The 7,807-nt window shown below is 39.6% G+C and overlaps 1 non-coding gene across 1 annotated transcript; it reads right to left on the bottom strand.

Annotated features, from left to right (window-relative positions):
- Positions 1-7,426: 7,426 nt before the first annotated feature.
- LOC112739918 (small nucleolar RNA R71) lies at positions 7,427-7,530 on the bottom strand. Its single transcript, XR_003170853.1, has one exon. It is a non-coding gene; the product is annotated as a small nucleolar RNA R71 (small nucleolar RNA).
- Positions 7,531-7,807: the final 277 nt, after the last annotated feature.

Raw genomic sequence — 7,807 nt, 5'->3', positions numbered from 1 at the left:
CTTGCCACCAATGCTGGGCCTCTCCCGCAAGCTGATAAGCGGCAAATTCCACATATTGGTTATTCGGAACGTGTTGCGCCTGTAAAGCACGCTCCATGGCCTGAAACCAGTTGTCCGCTTCGGTAGGGTTGGTTGATCCTCGGAAAATTGGTGGATGAACCTTGAGAAAAGTTGCCAAGGTCATCGGAGCACCTTCCATAATGTCGTCGTTCCCCTCAGCATGATCATTAGCATTTCCTTCGCCATTCTTGTTTCCATTTCCGGCCAGTTGGCCTAACATCTGCACATCTTGCAGGGTTGCAGTAGCATTAGCTTCCATGATGTTCGCTAAGTTTGCCATTACCGCCATGAATTCGGCATGATTGTCAACCGGCTGCTCATTCCTACTCTCTCGTGAACGTGCTCGACCTCATCCGCAAGTGGCCATTAGAGTTTCTGTTTACACCAAACAATCGATATCAAGGTGATCAGTCTCAATATCAAAAGCCTAGTGCTTCAATTATCCCAAACAGGCACTCACAAACAAGCATGCTATGCAATATCAAACAGATAACCTAATAGCATCAAAGAAAAAGACACACAGAGTATGCAATGAAGCACAATCGGTCCATCTCTCAGTCTCACGAGGACGAACCACTCTGATACCACTAAATGTAACACCCTAATTAGCCTAAGCTTTACCTCACGTCGTAAAGCAAAGGTTAATCAAAGGTTACGACAGTTCTAAGCTCATACACATAATATATAGAAAGAATTTATATAATCCAGAATCCCGATGAAGGATATAGCTCAAATATAGGATTTGAAAAGTGCAAAACATACTAACGAAGCTACTAACTTAAAGCACAAGATATAGATAAGATATAGCAAAAGATAATAGTATAATATCATGAGAATCTAGCCATGGCTTGCAGAGTTTAAGCCGGATAGCTATATACAGACTACACAGAAACCAAATAGTAAAATCAGCTTATACAAGTTTTTCTATCTCAATACAAGCCTCTAGGCAAAAGCAAACTACAAAAGTGAGAGATGTATAACAAAATAAATAAAAAAGACTCCAAGAGTAACAAGATCCTCCGCTTCTATCACCATTCAAGCAACTCACTGAGGTGGATTGCGACCTACATCTGAAAAATACAACAGAAATATGGTATGAGAACCGGAGGTTCTCAGTATGGTAACAGTCTCCAGTGATGTAAGATATAAGACCCCGGGATGCCAAAGGCAATCCTAGACTTCATATCCATCACAAGATTCAATCTTAAGGCATAACTAAAAACAGTAAAGCATAATCATATATAAATCTTAACATAATTAAACAAGGTACTCTATCTTAAGGGATTTCTATTCTAACCAAATACCGTTGTCCCACAGCCTTCACCAACCTATCCTCCATGCGATCCCATTGCCACCGCCTTCCGAACCTCCTCAATCCCAGTAGAAATCACAATTAATTACAATGCAAGTAAAACACAAGTAGAAGTATATAAGGCAAGTAATTCAAGTAAGCAAATAGGCATATTATTCAATTAGGCATACAATTACAAGTCGGCAAAGCAAACAAACATATAGAAATGCGCATGATGAATGCCTGTCCTATTGGCTGTGATATCACATTGTCGGTTCAACTGCCAACCTAACACACCTCCATGGAGATGTCGCCCTTCGGAATCATCATTGGGAACCCCCGAGATATAGTGCTCGGATCACTGTCCAGGATTTTGTGCCTGCACACTCTATTGATCCGAAGGGATGCAAGCGGGATACTCTTGCCACAGACCTCATATTTCAACGTAAGCGGGATTAACCACCATCCTTATGCCGCCGCTGCTACCTCGATAGGCGGGATTAACCACCGTCCCTGCTGAGTGCATAGCGTCTCATAATCTTAGTATTAAATAGTAGTTCGGTGGTTTTTCAGAAAACATTTTTAATACATCAATGATTCAACATTGCACATTCGAGTACTCAACTCACATCATCCACTGTCACATCAACATTTTCATTCAGAGTCCTCGACTCATCTCAACTACTGTCAACTTACATTTCCATTCCGAACTCAGTAGTTCATCAGTTCTCATCTTAAATATCAATCATTCTTTACACGCCATCAAACCATCCTTAATACACCCGAAACCTAAGCCTCCATTTTCTAATTTTTCAAAATGACATCAACTGAATCTCTAAAGTTCTTTCCCATGTTCTCATATCCAAAATTATGTCCAAAAGTCTTAAAATGGTATCATGGAAGCTTACAATCTTGTTGGGAAGGTGAAATAGTTGAAAACAAATATTTAAATTTGAGAAACAGGGCGTGTGCGTACGCATAGGTGTGTGCGCGCGCACGCCCAGGAAGATTTTTAAAAGTGTGCGTACGCATAGGGGTGTGCGTACGCACTGGTACCAAATTTTGCAAGGTCTGTTCGCTCGTACAAGGTGTGCTAGTGGCTCCAACAGACTGCCCTTCCTAACTTGTGCATGCGCACAGGTTGTAAATCCTCATTGGTTATGTGCGTGCACAAGTTGTGCTAGCGCTGTAAACAGAAAGCCTTCCCCTGCCTGTGCGTACGCACAGGTCTGTGCGTGCGTACATGTTTAAAATTTCGCAGGGTTGTGCATGCGCACAAGGCTGTACGTGCGCACATACCAGAAATCACAAAATTCTACAACTTTGTAGAATTTCAGATTTTTACACCAAACTTTGAATGATCATAACTCGCTCTACAGAAATCTAAATTTTGCAATCTTTATATCGATTCGAAGGGTTTTTAATAAATTTTAATTATAAACAAATTTCAACCAATTTTGAAAACTGAGACATAAGTTATGATCAGACAAAGTTCACCAAAAACTAACTTTTACGAAAAGTTCACAATTCACCAATTTCCTCATTTTCACAACTCGAACCAACCAAAACCAAATAAAACTTTTCCAAGCTCCATTTTCCATCAAAATATACCTTTTATAACATATTATACCATTATCAACCATTAAACCTCAAATATATGATACCAAAGTCAATCCTCCACCAAACACATTCACCAATAATCATTCTACCACTATCAATTCTCATCATCAACTTCATTCATGCTCTATATCAATATCCAACAATATACAATCATTCAAAGTCATCAAGCATCATACCTCAACATCATTATTTCTCAATATAACAATATCAATTCAACATACATTATCAATCACCCATCATCAACAACCACATAAATCCAAACTTATCCTATGGGTTACTAGCTTAAGTGTCCATGAATATTATATACTACATAGAGGAAACTGAAACCATACCTTGACCGATTCCCAATATGCCAAAAACCCTAAATGAGCACAATTTGAGTTTTCCACCACAAGCAAGCCTCCAATTCCACTCCAACAAGCACCAACAAATTCCAAAGGCTTCCAAACTCACAATAATCAAGCTATAATACACATAAATCATGACTAATCAACCTAGGGCTCAATTTAATCATGATCTCACAAGGGTTTCAACAGCTCTTACCTTGCCCAACAGTTTTGGATGTCAAATCCAATGCTAACCAAAGGTTAGAGTGTACCTAAACACCCAAAAATCACAAAACCTCACTTAATCAAAAGCCCTAAAACTCAAAATTTTAAACAGAAGAACTGAGAGGGATTCAAGATTCTCTTACCAGTTTCTTAGTGGGTTTTGTAGAGCTCTTTACAAGGAACGCGTAGCCACAAATGGTGCGGCGATGGGAGCTCTGTAGCTCAAGATATGAGCTTGTGAAGCTCTATGTGAATAGTGACAATGGAGTTTCTCTTCTTCTCCTTCTTAGCTGAAGTGTGTGTGTTTGAGTGTGGTTTGTGCTGAATGGGTTCAATAATGGACCCTTTTATATGTTAGGCTTTGGCCCAACTTGGGCCCGGTCTAACCCGTTAGCATTTTTAGCCCGTTTGGCCCAACTTTGGGTAAAACCTTTAAAATTAATGCCCGATTTCCATTTTTAATATTTTTCTAAGGTTTTTGACTGTTTTCACTTTTTCTCGTGCAGCACCGGGCAGACTTGAACCGATTCAACTGCTAGTTCGCGATTTTTCGCAGAAAACATATTTTCTGACTCAGAAAAACTTACTGAGTCCAAAAATCATCTATAAATCCTCAAATTCTCACTCTAATTTTTCGAAACCTAATTTGGGCAATACTAATTACTTAATTAAATGATTAATTAAGCTCAGTTCTTACACTCTCCCCACTGATGCCAGGACATCTTGGCCAGTTTCACTGACCTTTTCTTTACTGTTTTTAGGATAGTTTCATACATTTCTTTAGGAAATAAGCTAGTTTTAGGTAAATATTCACTTATGCCTTGATTCAAGCATACATTGTGCATTTTACATAATTTCATGAGGATTTTGCATAAGTTTAGTGACAAATATTATGTTGCATTACTCATGACTTGGACTAGAGCTTTGATGCACTTTATTGCTTGATTTCAGGACCAAAAAGGAAGCAAGAAAAGGGGAGGTAACTTGCAAGATTAATGAGAAAAGTGATTGCCAATAACATTCTCAAAAAGCCATCAATGCCCACGTTAGAGAGTCACGTTAACTAAGTTAACGTGAACTCTAACGTGGAGAAGAGAAGTTGAGCCAACGTTAGTGACACTTAACATTGTCACTAACGTTGGCAATCACTTATAAGTGGCCACGTTAGAAGCCATGTTAACCTAGTTAACGTGGCCTCTAACGTTAAGGGGGGAAGAGAAGCCAACGTTAGTGACACCCAACATTGTCACTAACGTTGGCCTATGGTGTAAAGTACCACGTTAACTCCCACGTTAACTTGGTTAACGTGGGAACTAACGTAAAGGATGAAGAGTTGTCGACAACGTTAGTGACACTCAACATTGTCACTAACGTTGAAGCAACCACACAACCCCCAAGAGTCACGTTAACCTCCGCGTTAAGTTAGTTAACGTGGAAGCTAACGATGAGGAATGAAGGATGAGCCAACGTTAGTGACACTCAACATTGTCACTAACGTTGGGATGGCTAAAGATGGCCACGTTAGAGGCCACGTTAACCTAGTTAACGTGGACTCTAACGTGAGACCCAGGGGCACATTGGAACGTTAGTGACAATGTTGAGTGTCACTAACGTTCTTGAAGGTTGGCAAGGACCACGTTAGAAGCCACGTTAACCTAGTTAACGTGGGCTTTAACGTGAAACAAGAAGGGGCACACTGGAACGTTAGTGACAATGTTGAGTGTCACTAACGTTCTCGAAGGATTAACAAGGCAACGTTAAAAGCCATGTTAACCTAGTTAACGTAGGTTTTAACGTAAGGCAAAGGGGTGCATTGGAACGTTAGTGACAATGTTAAGTGTCACTAACGTTCTCAAACTTATATTCTCACTAAATATTAACACCTCTAACGTCCTAAGCTGAAGTCTCTGCCCACTTAGCACTTTCTCTCTGAAAGTAAAGCCAAGCCCAAATGAAGAAAAGAACTGCTTCAAACTTAAGATCCAAAGGCCCAAGACTTGAAGAGTAAACTAGAAGCTGAGAAGAGTAGTATATATAGGAGTAGCTTTGAATTGTAAAGAAGTTCTGGAGGCTGGGAAAAAGGGAACTACTCTCTGTATTTTACTTTCTTTGCAATTTCTAGTTTTATGATGTATTCTCCATCTTTGTTTTCATTTTCAAGAGCTATGAACAACTAAACCCCTTTCATTGGGTTAGGGAGCTCTGTTGTAATTTGATGGATCAATACTAATTTTCATTATTCTTCTTCTATCTTTCCTCTTGATTTTACTTGAAAGCTTTCGATCTTCATCCAATTGAGTAGTTATCTTGGAAGAGAAGCTATTCAAACTTGGATCTCTTTTGAACCTTGAAAGAGGAATGAAGAGATCAAGCTAGAAATGCTTTCTCATGCTAGACCAAATTGGGTTTGGATGGGTATGTGACTATAACCCTCTCAATACTTGGTTTGGGAAATGCATGTGGTATAATCAGTGACCATACTTCATCTCTTCTCATGAGCAATTGACCAAGGAATTGGCTATTGATCAAGATTTGAGAGATTGAATTTCAAGAAATTGTAATTCAATCACTTAAGATTGCCAAGGAGATCAATGAGTGCATTGATTGAGGAAGAGATGAAAATGAACTTGATCCGAAGAATTGCAACATCTCCTAAGCCCAATGAACTCCCCATCTCTGATCTTACCCATTCTCTTTAATTTCTGTCATTTACTTTTATGAGCAAATCCCCCATTCCCATTTATAATTCTGCAATTTATTTTCAGTCATTTACTTCCAGTCCTTTAATTCTAGCATTTACTTTTCTGTTATTTACATTCTCGCCATTTTAATTTCTGCAACTCTCAACCCAAATTCTGGATTCGCTCAACTAGAACATTCTTCTAATTAAAGTTGCTTGATCAATCAATCCCTGTGGGATTCGACCTCACTCTATTGTGAGTTTTTACTTGACGACAACTTCGGTACACTTGCCGAAGGGAGATTTGTTGAGAGACAAGTTTTTCGTGCATCAAGTTTATGGTGCCGTTGCCGGGGATTGATTGTGCATCAACAATGATTAAATTGGAAGATCACTAGATTGAGCATTTTTATTTTGTGAATTTTATTTTTCTATTTGAATGATTTACTTTTTTTTTTAGTTAACCTTCTTCCCTTCTCCCTCTACTCGTTTATTTTTCTTTGTTATTTTCAATTCTGTTTGCTAACCACTAACTGTTTGATATATTGCATCACCCACAACTAACAATAACTCTGACACAAATACTGTCTGCACCTATTTTCTTTGCTTGTACTTGTTGGTTGTATGACAGGGAGAAGAAGCGAGGCTTCAACTTCCTTTGATTCTGAACCTGAGAGAACCTTCCTTAGACTAAGGAGGGAGGCAAAAGAAAAATATGTAGTTGGTGCTGAAGAAGAGGAGGAACACTTTGAGGAATACTTTGAACCTAACATGGAAGAAAACATGGAAAATCATCTTGAAGAAGAGACTCACAACCATGGTAGAGGAGGTGGAGCAAATCATGCTAGGGAGGATAGAAGAGTTTTGGGCTCTTACATCAATCCAAACCCAGGCAATTGTGGAAGTAGCATCCAAAGGCCAACAATCCATGCCAACAACTTCAAACTTAAACCACAGCTCATCACCCTTGTTCAGAACAACTGTTCGTTTGGAGGAAGTGTTCAAGAAGACCCCAATCAACATTTAACCACCTTCCTGAGAATATGTGACACAGTGAAGTCTAATGGTGTTCATCCTGACGCCTATAGACTGCTCTTATTTCTCTTCTCACTCAGGGACAAGGCAGCCAAGTGGCTGGAATCCTTCCCAAGGGAGAGCTTGACAACTTGGGAAGATGTGGTGAACAAATTCTTAGCAAGATTCTACCCTCCTCAACGAATCAATAGGCTGAGAGATGAGGTTCAAACTTTCAGGCAACAAGATGGTGAGACTCTATATGAAGCATGGGAGAGGTTCAAGGACTTAACAAGGAGGTGTCCACCTGACATGTTCAATGAATGGGTGCAGTTGCACATTTTCTATGAAGGGCTCTCTTATGAGTCAAAGAAGGCAGTAGACCATTCATCTGGAGGATCCTTGAACAAGAAAAAAACCATTGAGGAAGCCATAGATGTTATTGAAACAGTAGCAGAAAACGACTACTTCTATGCTTCCGAAAGAGGGAACACAAGAGGAGTGATGGAGCTAAACAATGTAGATGCTCTGTTGGCCCAAAATAAGCTCATTACCCAGCAACTGGCTGACCTCACCAAGAAGATGGAGAGG

This window comes from Arachis hypogaea, chromosome 13 (genome assembly GCF_003086295.3).
Source record: "Arachis hypogaea cultivar Tifrunner chromosome 13, arahy.Tifrunner.gnm2.J5K5, whole genome shotgun sequence".
NCBI classification, from domain to species: domain Eukaryota; kingdom Viridiplantae; phylum Streptophyta; class Magnoliopsida; order Fabales; family Fabaceae; genus Arachis; species Arachis hypogaea.
This window is presented reverse-complemented; position numbering and strand designations above follow the sequence as displayed.